The 16,469-nt window shown below is 33.3% G+C and overlaps 1 protein-coding gene across 14 annotated transcripts in view; it reads right to left on the reverse strand.

Moving 5' to 3' along the window:
* The window catches only part of VRK2 (VRK serine/threonine kinase 2), a 261,737-nt gene that overhangs the window by 75,716 nt on the left and 169,552 nt on the right, over nucleotides 1-16,469 (reverse strand). The gene's annotated exons all lie outside the window — the stretch shown is intronic.

The raw sequence follows: 16,469 nt of genomic DNA on the forward strand, positions 1-16,469 counted from the left end.
GAGAAAAGGTGGAACTAGTATTGACTACAATTGAAAATCAGTAAGAAACAGACTTGAGAACAGGATCAAATTCTTGAGATACAATATATTTATATATATTCAATATATTTATTAAAATCCTGTGTCCCATTATTAACATTGTCCTTTACTTTCTTCTAATTCTATCAGCTGTCCTTTTTTCCATTAATTCACATCTTAGATATATGTCACAAATTTTATTAAAATATATAAATTGTACATTACAGTTGAGCCAATCATACACAATTTTTTAACCGTTCTCCAAAGTTTTTAATTATCAGTAATGCTACTAACCAGTTAAAGAAAGTATTATTTCAATTCTAGCTAATATTAAATTGTAAACCCAGACCTCTTTACAATAACAAAGAAACTAAACTTACTTATAGCACTTAAAATTATCTTTTCGTCTTCATTCATGTTATTTCATTTTTACTCATGCAATAGTCCCAAGGAAACTGCAGGAAGAGTGGATTAGCTAGATCTACTTTCTTCTAAGAAGAAAACTTAAGAAAGTATACACAGGGGACAGAGTCCAGTCTTGGTATAGAAGAAGTGGTGAGAAAACCTTTGTTCCCACCCTATGACAAACTATTTTACTAGTATGGTATCCAAGGCTAAGGAGAAATATCCTGTTCCAACCCTGCCACATAAAATAGTACCTACTCTAGGCAACTGTCTTTGCTACTACCTGAGGTAGATGTCAGTAGAAACTTTTGACTCTTGTCTAAAAGCAAGTGACCACAGCAGCAAATAAATCTTTAAGCCCAACAGAACGTAATAAGCTAAAAAGTACAGAAGAAAATTGGGAGTTTCAAACAGATAAATAACAGATTATGTTACCATTGGAAAAAAAAGATGTCCAACCAGTCCAAGGCCTGACTCCTTGCCGATTTCAATCATTATATCCCTAATACTTTATAATCTGAATTTTCCTTTCACATTTCAAATGAACATAATCATGTGTTGACACATACCTGAAAATCTCTACGGTCATCACTTGATAGCTACACAATATTCTTTATAAGCTTCCAAGTCAGATTATATTGGAGGGTGTAAGTCTAAAATCAATAGACTAGAAAGCTCTTAGAGACGGGTGCTTCATATGAACAAAGAGATTGTTCTGGTTACCACGGGAGTCTTTTTATAGTAGAATAAATATTCAATTAATAAAACAATTATACCAAGCCCCATTATAGCTAGTGAAATTAAATGACGAAACACACACACACACACACACACACACACACACACACACACACACGGACATGGTATATGCTTTTGCTGTCTGGTGGAGAAATCTAAGATGTCTTGGATTATAAGATGCATCATTAAATACACATTCATCAAATACTCATACACAAATGTAAAACTGCAATCTAGAATACAGTAGACTGAAAACATTGACAAAAACAATACACAACGTAGAAAAAACATAATCAGAATTAAAATGCTATAATGCCCTTGAGTTATCCAAAAAAGCAGGAAAGTGATTAACCTTACAGTTTGTTAAATAGAATGAATACCTTGAAATTTTAAGGGTAAACACTAAAATAACAGAGGTTCATAACTCCAAAATCAGTAGAGGAGCAAAGAAGATAACAAAGAACATCTAAACAATTTAATAGATGGCAAGAAAAAAAGTTTAAACAAAAACAAAACACAGTTAGAATAAATAAAAAAATACAAAATATAAAATTTAAAATACCAAAATAAATCAATTTTTAGCCATACATTTTTTTCATATTTTAACATCTCTGAAATCTGAATGCATCTTAAAAGTGATGACATCTTACAGCTGCTGTTGAACACACACAGTTATGACATAGTTTTTATTGCTTATGCACACACACACTCAATCCTGTCTGTCCATTTGTCTTTACTTAACAGAGTTATGTACATAGCTGATAGTATTACATGTGGAGTTTAACTTAATGATTTGGCACTGAGAAGAAAAATTCTTGTGTATGTAGAAAAGGTAATTAACCAGCCCAAAACAGAGCAGCAGGCCATGAATTTGATATCAATGAAAAAAATGTTTATTAACATATGACTGCAACAATTGAGTATTCTGAGTTCCTTAAGTAAGACAAATTTTAAGCATATTCTGTCATAGTTTAATGGGCAGCATTAGGTATTAGATCTAAATCAGGTCCTACAGAAACACAAAAGAAATTATTCAAGAGGAAGTAACAATTCTGAACTTTTTAAGCATCTAATATGGGCTGCACGTATGTACATAATATCTTAGATTTGATTACATATGTCAGTAATTATAATAAATTTAATAAACGTAAATACACTAAGTTCACCAGCTGAAGAAATAAACTGTCAGACTGTTAAAAATATAAATGTATTTATAAAAGACAAACCTAGAATCTAGTGATGCAGAGGAACAAAGTAAAAATATAGAAAATAAATTAATAAGTACAAACTAACTTTAAAAGACTAGAACAAATATTTTCAAAACCAAATAAATCTCAGGAAAAAAGAACTATTAGATATGAACTTAGTCTAACCTAATCACAAAAGGAATGGTGCAACAGAAAGATAATAATTATGAACTTGAAATCATCTAAAAATGTAATTTCAAAATACATGTCAAAAACTAGCAGAATAACTAGCAGGAAAAAAATTAACAACATTGCAACAAAAATAGTGAAAGATTTTAATACAATCCCATAATGTATAGGCAAGCAGACAATAAATACATTGAAACAATGCAATTAAGTTTTTTCTCTACATGCCAGATTTTTAAAAACACTAACAATTAAAAACATTCTTTTCAAACCCATCTAAAATATTTTTTTAAACTGTCCATATTTTCACCCAGAAAACAAGTCTCAACAAATATCAATGCATATTATTAAGGCTACATTCTCTGGGGAAAAAGGAAATCACAATGGAAATTAGAAAATAGATAGGACTGAATAGTAAAAATATCATATCAAAACTAGTTAGAATGCAGTTAAAATGTGTATTTATTACTTGTCTTCCTCTGCTAGAATGTAAACTCCACAAATAAAGAAATATTTTTGCTTTATTCAGATGTGTTCCAAGCACCTAAAATAGAGCCTCAGGCATGTATTAAATATTTGGTGAATAAATGAATGAATAAAAAAGTTACCTGGAGAAAAATTTATAGCACTAAATATTTTGATTTTAAGAAAACTAAAAAATTAGTGAGCTAAGTGCTCCCCGTAATAACTTAGAAAAATGACGACATAACCAGAAATTAATAAGAAACTGAAAAGACCTACAGGAATAATCTCTCAGTAGAAATGAGGACACCTAGCACCCATATTATGGTTTCTAAATATCATTTTCAATGAAATGAATCAGGGCTCCTTGGAGAAATGGCTGATTCCAGAGTTGAGACAGAGAAAATAAAACTAAGCAAATTAAGCCATGAAATTTATAATATTAAGTTGGTGCAAAAGTAATCACGGTTTTGCCACTGAAATTAATCATGACTGCTTTTGTGCCAACCTAATAGTAATGAACTGTAACCCATAGGAAAAAAAATCCATTGTCTACTGATTTAAGTAAATAAATAAACAAATAAATGAGAGAGTTGATACAGCTCTTTCCTGCAGCTGAAATAAATTAATAAATATAAATTAAGAAATGTAGAAGAAATGATAAAAATAGAAAATCATCATTTGGCAAACATCACAGTAATAACTGGGGCAAGCAAAAGTCATTAATGGATACTAAAACAGATAGGCAAATGGATGATTAAAAGTAACAAAATGCAAATACATTCAATGTCTTCCCACAAGACACTTATTAATTGTAAATGGAAAATAATGAATTTATGGCAGGCTAACCTGGCAAATATCACTTTAATTATTAAAAGGGATCAAAGTTAATGTCACTAATAATGACATACAATAAATCATGCACCTACTGATAGTACTGGGAGAAGCAAAATATCATTTTTATGATATTCTTACTAAATAACACATAATCTGAATTTAAAGCAAACCCAAATTGAAAGACATTCTACAAAATACTAGCCGGTACTCTTCAAAAGTGTCAACCTCTTTGCAAATCACCTAAGAGGTAAATATGCAGAATATATAAATAACTCCTATAACTCAACATCAACAAAAGTCCAGTTTAAAAATGGGCAAAATCAGCTCAGTGCAGTGGCTCACGCCTGTAATCCAAGCACTTGGGAGGCCGAGGCAGGCAGACTGCCTGAGCCCAGGAGTTTAAGACCAGTCTGGGCAACACAGAGTTACCCTTTCTCTAAAATAATAAAAAATGGGCAAAATACTTGAACAGCTATTTCTCTAAAGATATATACAAGTGGCCAACTTGCATATGAAAACATGCTCAACACCACTAATCATTAGAAAAACGCAAATCAAAACCACAATATCACCCCCTACCCATTAGGATGGCTACTATAAAAACAAACAAAATTTGTTTTAAATTTTGAAAATAAGAGATGCTGGCAAGGATGCAGAGAAATTGGAACTCTTGTGCACTGCTGATGGGATTATAAAATTACTCAATCACTATAAAAAAATGGTATGGCGGCTCCTCAAAAAAAATAAATAAATAAAATTACCATATGATCTAGCAATCCCATTTCTGGGTATATACTGAAAATAATTAAAAAGTAAGATCCTGAAGAAATACATGCACACCCATGCTCATAGCAGCATTACAGACAATTAGCCAAAAGTAGAAGCAACCCAAATGGCCATGGACAGATAATTAAAGGTGGCATATACATGGAATGGAACATTAATCAACCTTTAAAAAGAAGGAAATCATGTCACATGCTACAACATAAATGAACCTTGAGGACATTAGGCTAAGTAAAACAAGCCACACCACACACAAAAAGACAAATACCATATGATTCTACATTTATGAGGTATCTAGAGTAGTTAAATTCATAGAAACAAAAAAGTAGAATGCTGGTTTCCAGGTGCTGGGAAAAGAGGAAAATGGAGAATTACTGTTTAATGAATACAGAGTTTCAGTAATGCAAAATGGGAACATTCTGGAAATCTGCTGCACAACAATGTGAATATACTTAACACTGCTGAACCGTATATACAAACACAGTTTAAAAAATTCTGCAGCCTTACGGGCTACCAAAGACAAGGATTCTGAAAGAGGGCAAGCTAAGAAGCTATCACATTGGCCTGAGAAGAAAAAGAGTTCTGTCCAAGAAATGACAAAACTATGTTGCCAGCTATCTCTTTGCTAGAAGCATAGAGACATCTAGGGAGTTAACAATACTTAGACAAATTTCCATGCATGAAGAAGGAAGAGGGCAACAGAATTCTATATGGTATTGTTGGCCTTATCCCACTAACAACAGAACTCTACAGTAAATTGTGGCAGTACGCATACTTTTTTCAACAGGAAGAAGAATCACTGGGATAAGTTCAAGAGAACTGCCAGAGAGGGTATGGAAGGATGTGATGAAGTGAGAAGTCTCCCAGAAAATTACTATGCTTTGATTATCATGGAAATATCTTTAGTTTAAGAGTGGTCACTTTTGGGGGCCAGATGACACTTCTAATCCCATTTAAACACCCAAAAATATATTTAAAGAAGGTTAAAAAAAAAAGGAGGAGAGCCTTAGAGGTATGGGTTCTTTGCAGCTTAGTCTAATCTGTTCTAAGAGACAGAAGAATAACTCACCTACACAGATTGTGGGTAGAAGGCAGGAATTCTTCAGATAAGACTGGTCAATCAATTAGGATTTAGGAAAAATATCCTGAGACAACAAAGGCCTAGGATAGATTCAACAAATTCAGAATCCAAGGACTTGTGTGGAGGAAATCATGATTCAATGAACTGATAGGGTGTTCTAGGTTCTACACAATGTTTGTCCTCTGTATTTCAAGTTCTGCTTACACTAAGGTATTTAAAGCCTATGAAGAAAATATTTCAATAAATAATTTAGAGGAGAAAAAAAGAGTGCTAAGCTCATAAAAGACAAAAAAAGATTGAAGAATTTTCCCAGAGGGAGTTACAGAGACAATGATAACTACACATATTGTGTCATCTTGGATTTTGAACCAAAAAAGGACATTAGTAGGACAACTGGCAAAATTTTAATGAAGTATATAAATAGGTTAATAGTGTTGTAGCAATGCTAATTTTCTGGTGTTGATAACTATGTAATGTACTATGTGTTATTTTGTAATATATCACCATTTAGGGCAGTCGAGTAGAGAATATGGAAACATTCTTTTTTTGCAAGCTCTTTAAAATTTAAAAATTAAAAGTCACAAAATAAAATTTTAAGTATAAAAACTAACAAACAAAATAGGTGATATTCAAGATTTCTCTTTAAAAAGGTAACAATCCTCGTACAAAATTGTGCGAGCACTGGAAAGAGAGCAAAACCATAGATATGCATGAGATTTTGAAAAAGATAAACTAATGATAAACACTATCATCTGTAAACTTAAAAACCTAGAAAAAATGACAATTTCCTAGAAAAAATATAATTTACCAAAATAATTCAGAAAATAAAAAACCTAAATAGAAATATAATCATTAAAGGAAACAAATCAGTATTTCAAAAAAATGTAGACAGTCCTCAACTTACAATGGTTCAATAGGGTTTTTCAACTTTACAATGGTGAAAAAGCACTGTGCATTCAGTAGAAATCATACTTCGAATTTTTAAATTTTGAACTTTTCTCAAGCTAGTGATATGAGGTATGATACTCTTACAAGAGATACTCAACACTTTCTTATAAAATAGGCTTTGTGTTAGATGATTCTGCCCAATTGTAGGCTAATAAAAGTGTTCTGAGCACATTTAAGGTAGGCTAGGGTAAACTATGTTTAGTAGACTAGATGTATTAAATGCCTTATTGACTTACAATCATTTCAATTTATGATGGACTTATCAGGACATAACCCCACTGTAAGAAGCATCTGTAGAGATAAGATGGAGTAGGAACGCTCAACTGTAGCTCTCCCACTGAAAACAGCTATAAAATATAGACAAAAAAAAAAAAAGAAGACAGTAGCTATTAGAAGTCTCTTAAAAAGTAAAGAAAGGTTTCCACTCAACATATTAAGAGCCTGGAGGTCCTTACTCCTGTCTTCTTAAGGGGGAAAAAAAAGAAAAAAACTGAACAATCTGAAAAATCAACAGCTTTTCTTTAATCCGTCAGAGAACTGAGGTTACAAGGCAAATCAGTGTCCAACAACTGGAAAGACAAGTGAATACGGAGAATCACATCTTATTGGGGCAGAGTTTTATCATAAGCCCTCCATGTTCTCACAGTGAATATCAGAAAAATCTCCTGTTTCCAGCAGGAGATGGGGAAACTACTTTGCCAGAACCTAATCAACATGGGAGAAGAAAAACAACCACTCCAGCCTCTTCTAGCTTTCCTATCTCACCTAAGTAGGGTACAGGAAGCTGAGAAATACTGACAAAGGTCACATCCTGGGGCACAGGCCCCCCCCCCCCAAAAAAAACAGGTTTACACTTATCATTAGGTAAATCCAAATCAAAAACACAAGATACCATCTTGTACCAGTCAGGATGACTATTATTAAAAATTCAAAAAACAATAGATGTTGGCGAGGTTTCAGAGATAAGGGAACATTTATACATTGCTGGTGGGAATGTAAATGAGTTCAGCCACTGTGGAAAACAGTTGAAAGACTCTCGAAGAACTTAAAATAGAAATACTATTCAACCCAGCAATCCCATTATTGAGTATATACCCAAAAGAATATAAATTGCTTTACCAAAAAGACCCATGCACATGAATGTTCACTGCAGCACTATTCACAATAGCAAAGATCAACCTAGATGTCCATCAATGGTGAACTATATAAAGAAAGTGTGGTACATATACACTATGGAATACTACACAGCCATAAAAAAGAATCAGATTGTGTCCTCTGCCGCGACACGGATGGAGCTGGAGGCCATTGTCCTAAGCAAATTAACACAGGAATAGAAAACTAGATACTGCATGTCCTCACTTATAAGCAGAAGGAAAACACTGAGTACACATGGACACAAAGAAGGGAACAAAAGACAATGGAGCCTACTTAAGGGTATAGGGTAAGAGAAGGGTGAGGACTGAAAAACTACCTATTATGCTGATTACCTAGGTGACAAAATTATCTGTATACCAAACTCCCATGACACACAATTTACCCATGTAACAAACCTGCCATGTACCACTTGAACTTAAAATAGGAAAGAAACTAAATAATAAAAATAAAAAAAAGATTTAGTCATAAGATTACAAAAGGCCTCATATTCTCCCACACCTTACCAGCACATCAACAGTAGACCCACCTTGCAAGAAATGTTTTTAAAAAGCTCTTGAGAGTGAAGGAAAATAATACACCTGTTATTACTCAGATCTGCAAAAGAAATGAACTGTGCCAGAGAGGAAATAAATGAAGGTAAAATAAAAGCTTACTTTTTTATTTTAACTGGCAAAAAGTTTGTTCAAAATAACCATGTGTTGAGTTATTATAGCTTATGAATAAGTGAAATGAATTACAGCAAGAGACAGGAGAGAATAATTATAAGGTACCTGCACTAATTGTGAAGTAGTATAGTGTTATTTGAAAGTAAACTTTGACTAGTTGTAAATGTTGCCCTGCAAACTCTAAATCAACCACTAAAAATTTCTAAAGAAGAATTGATATGCCAAGAAAGGAGAGAAAACGGAGTTATATAAAATGCTCAATTAAAAACAGAGAAGGCAAAAAAAGATAAAAAACCAAGACAGAACAAGCATAACAAATAGAAAACAGTTACAAATACAGCAGACAATAATCCAAATATACTAACAATTACTTTAAATGTTAATGGTCTAAATACACCAATTAAAAGACAGATAGTGACAGAGTAGATTGAAAAAATAAGACAACTATATGATGTCTATAGGAAACCCACTTTAAATATAAAAACACAGATAAATTAAAAGTAAAGGGACAAAGAAAGATCTATCATGCTAACACAAATCAAAAGAAAGCTGCGGTAGCTATATTAATATCAAACAAAGCAGATGTGATGGTTAATACTGAATGTCACCTTGATTGGATTGAAGGATAGAAAGTATTTATCCTGGACCTGTCTGTGAGGGTGTTGCCAAAGGAGATTAGTATTTGAGTCGTGGGCTGGGAAAGGCAGGTCCACCCTTAATCTGGATGGGCCCAATGTAATCAGCTGCCAAGGTGGCTAGGATAAAAGCAGGCAGAAGAACGTGAAAAGATTAGACTGTCTTACCCTCCCAGCCTACATCTTTCTCCCATGCTGGATGCTTCCTGCCCTCGAACATCCAACTTCAAGTTCTTCAGCTTTGGGACTCAGACTGGTTTCCTTGCTCCTCAGTTTGCAGATGGCCTATTGTGGGACCTTGTGATCATGTGAGTTTAATACTCCTTTATAAATTATCTTTTATATAAATATATAAATATATATATATATCTCTCTACTATTAGTTCTACCCCTCTACAGAAGCCTAATACAGCACACTTAGAACCAGAAAAATAATCAGGAATAAAGAGGGATATTAAATAATAATAAAGGGGTCAATTCTTCAGGAAGACATAATAATCCTTAGTGTGTATATACTAACAACAGAATGTTAAAATACATGAGGTGAAAACTAAGAGAACTGGAAGGAAAAACAGACAAATCCACTGTTATAGCCAGAGACTTAAACACACTTCCATCAATAATTGACAGATACAGCAGGCAAAAAGTCAATAAGAATATGGTGAACTGACAGCAATCATTGATTCACCAATCAATGAATTTAACTGACATTTACAGAATACCTCATCCAACAACAGCAGAATATACATTCTTATCAAGCTCACATAGTATATTCACTAAGACAGAAAACATTCTGGGCCAAAAAACATAACTCAGCAAATTTAAAAGAATAGAAATCATACAAAGTATGTTCTCAGACCAAAATGGAATTAAATTAGAAATTAATGACTAAAAGTCAAAATATGTGGAATTTAAACAATATATGTCTAAATAACACATGGATCCAAAAACTCAAAGTACATTTTAAAAAGTATTTCAAACTAAATGAAAATGAAAACATAATTTCTAAAAATGTGTGCGATGCGGCAGAAGTAGTGCTTAAAGGGAAATTTATAGCATTGAATACATATATCTGATTAGGAGAAAGATCTAAAATAAATTATCTAAACTTACATAGTAGAAAATCTAGATGGGTGGGCCTAGATGGGCTAACTGGTGAATTCTACAAACATTTAAAGAAGAAATAATACCAATTCTCTACAATCTCTCCTAGAAAACAGAAGCAAAGGAACATTCAACTAATTCTATAAAACCAGCATCACCCTAATAGCAAAACCAGATAAAAACATTAAAAGAAAAAAAAAACTACAAATCAATATCTCTCATAAAGATGGATACAAAAATCCTCAACAAAACATTAGCAAATCAAATCCATCAATGCATAAAAAGATTTATACACCGCAACTTAATGGGATTTACTCCAGGTATACAAGGCTGGTTCAGCATTAAAAAATCAATTAACATAATCCAACACATTAATAAGCTACAAAAGAAACATCATATGATCACATTAAAAAACAGAAAACCATTTGGCAAAATCTAATTCATCATAAAAATTCACAGTAATACTAGAAATAGATAGAAACTTTCTCAACTTGATAAAAAACATCTACAAATAAAACCACAGCTAAAATTAAACTTACTGCTGAGAAACTAGATGCTTTCATCTTAAGACTGGGAACAAAGCAAGGATGTCTCCTCTCACTTCTATTCAACATCATACTGAAAGTCCTAGCTAATACAATAAAACAAGAAAAGGAAGCAAAAGGTAAACAGATTGCAAAGGAAGAAATAAAACCATCTTTGTTCACATATGACATGATCTTATATATTAAAAATCCAGAAGAATCAATGAAAAAACTCCTGGACTTAATAAATCAGTATAGCAAAGTTGCAGAATACAAATTTAATATACAAAAGTCAATTTCTTTCTTATATAACAGCAATGAGCAACTGGAATCTGAAATTAAACACAATACCATTTATATTAGCACCAAAAAAGGAATATTAACACTTAGTTATAAATATAACAAAATACATACAAATGAGGAAAACTACAAACATCTGATGAAAGAAAATCTTCATCATGATATGGAGAGATACATCATGTTCATAAATAGGAAGACTCACTCATATTCTTAAGATGTCAGTCTCCTCAACTTGATATATAAAGTCAAAGCAATACTAAGAAAAACACAAGTTATGTTGTGGATATCAACAAATTGATTCTAAAGTTTGTAAATAAAGGCAAAAGATCCAGAACAGCAAACACAATACTGAAGAATGAAGTCAGAGGACTTGCACTATTCAAGTTCAAAGCTTTCTATAAACAATAATTAAGAAAATGTGGTACTGCAAAAAAAAAAAAAAATAGACAAATAGATCAATGTAATAGATAGCCTTAGAAATAGACCCGATATAGTCAAATATAAATAGGCAATCAATCTTTACAAAAAAGCAAAGGCAATTCAATAAAGGAAGTGTAGTCTTTCCAGTAAATGGTACTAGGATTGGACACTCACATGCAAAAATGTGAATCTAGACATTGATCTTTCCTAAATATTAACTCAAAATTGATCATAAACCTAAATGTACAACGCAAAAACGATAAACTTCTGGAAGATAACACAGATGAAAATCTGGGTGACCTAAGTGTAATGAATTTTCACAGATATAATACCAAAACCATAATCCATGCAAGAAAATAACTGTTAAATTGGACTTCATTAACATTAAAAATTTTCTGCTCTGTCAAAGACACTGTTAAGAAAATAATAAGATAAATCACAGTCTGGGAGGAGATATTTGCAAAACACCTGACAAGACATATCAAAAATATACAAAATATTCTTAAAACTCAACAATAAAAAATGAACAACTCATTTTAAAATGAGCAAAAGATTTAACATAAACTTCTAAAAAAAGATGTAAAGATGTAAAATAAACATACAAAAAGATGCTTAACATCATATATAATCAGGAAATTGCAAATTAAAACAATGAGATACAACTACACATCTATTAGAATGGCTAAAATCCAAAAACACAGACAATGCTAAATGCTGGCAAGGATGCAGCACAACAGGAATTCTCATTCATTGCTGATGAGAATATAAAATAGTACAGCCACTCTGAAGGACAGTTTAGCAGTTTCTTACAAAGCTAAACATAGTTTTAGTATAGAATCCAGGAACTGCACTCCTGGGTATTTACCCAAATGTGTTGAAAGCTATGTTCACACAAAAATCTGCACATAAACATTTATATCCGCTTCACTCACAACTGACAAAAACTGGAAGCCACCCCCAGACATACTTCAACAGGTGAATGGATAAACAAACTGTGATATTATTATTTAGCCATAAAAAGAAATGTGCTATCAAGCCACAAAAAGATGTGGAGGAAGCTTAAATACATATAGTTTTGTGAAAGAAGCTAGTCTGAAAAGGTTACATACTGTAGGATTCTAACTATATGCCATTCTGAAAATGGCAAAACTATAGAAACAGTAAAAAGAGAAAGAGAAGTGGTTGCCTGAGGTTGAGGGGCAGGGAGGAAGAGGAATAAATAGGTGTAGCACAAGGCAATTTCAAGGCAGTGAAATTAGTCTGTATGAGACTGTAATGGTGGACACATGATATCATGCATATACCAAAACCCATAAAACTATGTAACATAAAACCTGGGCACAGTGATGCACGTCTGTAACCCCAATTACTTGAGAGGTTGATGTGGGAGGATCACTTGAGCCTAGGAGTTCAAGACCAGCATGGGTAACACATCAAGACTCCATCTCAAGAAAAAACAAATAACAACAAAAAAATTATACAACACAACTAATGAGATCTAGTTTAAATTATGGACGTCAGTGAATAATAATGTATCAATATTGTTTAATAAATTATAACATATTTACCACACAAATTCAAGTTGTTAGTAATAAAGAAAACTATAACAACAGTGGGAGATAGAGGTAGTATATGAGAGTTCTGTACTATCTGCTCAGTTTTCCACAAACCTGAAACTGCTCTAAGAGAGTCTCCTGATTAAAAATAATAAAATAGCAGGTAGATTATGACAAAAGGTCACAATTCACAGTAGTATCATACTTGAATCAGATATTCCAGATATTCCATTTCTTCCCCTCTGGTATCCTTTGGTCAGAACTCAAGGAAGCCCAAACCTTGAAAGTTGACACTGGGGCAAACAAAAAAATGCCCCAGTAGAAGCTCTCTAGTTAAGAAGAGTAGGAAATGAATATCCTAACAGTCAGAGAGTGCAGAAAATGCCATTATTCTTTTTTCCTATTTTTCACCTTTCGGTTCTTTCCCATCCCAGCAACCAAACAATTCTGTGGTGATGACAGTGGCGGCAGCAGCAGGGACACACAGATCTGAAACGCTCAAGGAAGGAAACTTTCCTCTCCAATCAAATAAATTGTGGTCCAAAAAGAGAAGGGTATCTAATAACTTTTTATACTCTACACCCTCTTGCCATTTTCCGCAGACACAGGTGCATGGCACGGCACTGTAAATAAAAGTCCAGATTTCTGGTCAGAGAACCTAAAAAGGAGATCCCAGAGAATAAGTACCAAGGAGATCATGGAGGGAGAAGAGCTTGGGAACGTCACCACAAGAAGTTGTTTATAAACTCCTGGATTCACTCACACAAGCTGTGTATATGTGGAGCTAACATTAAACAGCATATACAGACTTCGATAAGTAAACTACCAATACCCAAGTCCCAGGCTGGTCACTGAAGGGAACACACATGACCTGAACAATACTTTTGCTATTGAAAACTAAACGAACACTGTACCCCAAACACAGACCTGTCAAAACTTGAAGCCTGAATGCAACCAGGAAGACTACCTGCTAAAACAAAGTATCAGTATTCTCTGTTAGAAATAAGAGACCCAAATTCTTACAACATAATATTCAACATATCCATGATATAATTCAGAGTTACTAGGCATACAAAGAAGCAGAAAAAAACTTATATGTGAAAAGACAATGAATAGATAATAATAACAAAATGACAGGGATGTTGAAACTATCTGACAGACTTTAAAGCAACTATTATAAAAATGTTTCAACAAATAAAGACAAACACTTTTAAAACAAAGGGAAAAATAGAAAAATGCAACAAAGACAGAAAATACAAAAAAGAATCAAATGATGTTTTTGGAACTAAAAGATATATAACCGAGTTTTTTTTTTTTTTTTTTTTTTTTAAGTTCCTGAGGGGGCGCAATTCAATTAGGGAGGGAGATGACATAAGAAAAAGTCACTGAACTTGATGATAGATCAAAGGAAACTGATCCAACCTAAACAACAGAGAGATAAACTATGAAAAAATTGAACATCACCTTAGAAACTTATAGGCAGTAACAAAACACTGAACATGTGGAATCCCAGAATAAGAGAAGGAAGCTTGTGATACTGAAAAAACATTTGCTGAAATAATGACTGAAATGTTCCAAGTTTTATATACACATAAGCCTATAGACTCAATAATGTCTAAGAACCCCCAATAGGATAAACCCAAAGAAATCAATGCCCAGACACATTATAGTCAAATCTAAAATCTAAAAACAAAGAAAATTCTTGAAAGCAGCCAGAGTGAACAATGCATTATGTATAGGGGAACAATGACTCAAATGACTGCAAATTTATCATCAGAAATGATGAAGATGGGAAAAAAATTATCAATCCAACATCCAGCAAAAACACCTTTTGGAAAAGAAAACTAAATGAAGACATTCTCAGGTGAAGAAAACTAAGAGAATTAATGGTCAGCAGACTTGATGTGTTAAGAATTTCTAAAGAAAGATATTGAAGTAAAAAAGCCTGTAATCCTAGCACTTTGGGAGGCCGAGGTGGACAGATCACTTGAGGTTAGGAGTCTGAGACCAGCCTGGGCAACATGGTGAAACCTCATCTCTACTAAAAATACAAAAATTAGCTGGGTGTGGTAGCATACACCTGTAGCACCAGCTACTTGAGAGGCTGAGGCAGGGGAATTGCTTGAACCCAGGAGGTACAGGCTGCAATGAGCCAAGATTGTGCCACTGCACTCCAGCCTGGGTGACAAAGCAATACTCTGTCTCAAAAAAAAAAAGAAAAGAAAAGAAAAGAAAAGAAAAAGATATCGAGGAAAAAGAAAAGTTATACAAGGAAATTTGGAGTATTAGGAATAAAGGAAGAGAAAACATGATCAATAGCTGGGAAAATATAACAGACTGTGTGTCTCTTCTTCAGTTCTTCAAAATATATTTAACAGATGGAGCAAAACGTGTAACATGAACTGATGGGATTTTCAATGAATGGAGATACAATACACAAGACAACCACAATATATAAAAATCTGTGAGACACAGCCTAAGCAGGACTTAATGGAAAAAAATTATAAAGAAAATAACCAGAAATCAATGAAATGGAATAGAGTAAATGAAACCAAGAGCTATTTCTCTGAAATGATCAATAAAATCTATAAACTTGTATCAAGACAAAAAAGAAAACATGATTTGAAAGATCAACATCAAAAATGAGAGACTATCACTATAAAACCTAATTACATTTAAATATAATAAATATTAACAATTCTATACACATAAATTTGACAACTGTATTAGTCAGGGTTCTCTAGAGGGACAGAATTAATAGATGTATATATGAAGGGGAGTTTATTAAGGAGTGTATTAAGGATTCACATGATCACAAGGTGAAGTCTCACAACAGGCCATCTGCAAGCTTAGAAGCAACAAAGCCAGTCTGAGTCCCAAAACCTCAAATGTAGGGAAGCCAATAGTGCAGCCTTCAATTTGTGGCTGAAGGCCCGAGAGCCCCTGAAAAACCACTGGTGTGAGTCCAAGAGTCCAAAAGCTGAAGAACCTGCAGTCTTTATGTCAGTCAATCTTCAAGAGCAGGAAGCATCCAGCAGGAGAGAAAGATGAGGGCTGGAACACTCAACAAGTCTGCTCTTTCCACCTTCGTCTGCATGCTTTATTCTAGTCTCACTGGCAGCTGATTAGATGTTGCCCACTCAGATTGAGGGTGGGTCTACCTCTCCCAATCCACTGACTCAAATGTTAATCTGTTTTGGCAACACCCTCACAGACATATCCAGGGATAATACTTTGCATCCTTCAATCCAATCAAGTTGACAATATTAACCATCACAACTGATGACAAATGGAGCAATTCCTTAAAAACCATGAACTACTAAGTTACCTAAAACAAATAACCAGATTAGTCCTAAATAACTACTAAAGAAAGTGAAACCGTTTTTTTTTTTAAATGCCTTTCTGAAAAAGATATTTCTAAACCCAGTTAGCTTCACTGTATAACTATACAAAACATTTTAAAAA

Source organism: Pongo pygmaeus, chromosome 12, assembly GCF_028885625.2.
Source record: "Pongo pygmaeus isolate AG05252 chromosome 12, NHGRI_mPonPyg2-v2.0_pri, whole genome shotgun sequence".
NCBI classification, from domain to species: Eukaryota; Metazoa; Chordata; class Mammalia; order Primates; family Hominidae; genus Pongo; species Pongo pygmaeus.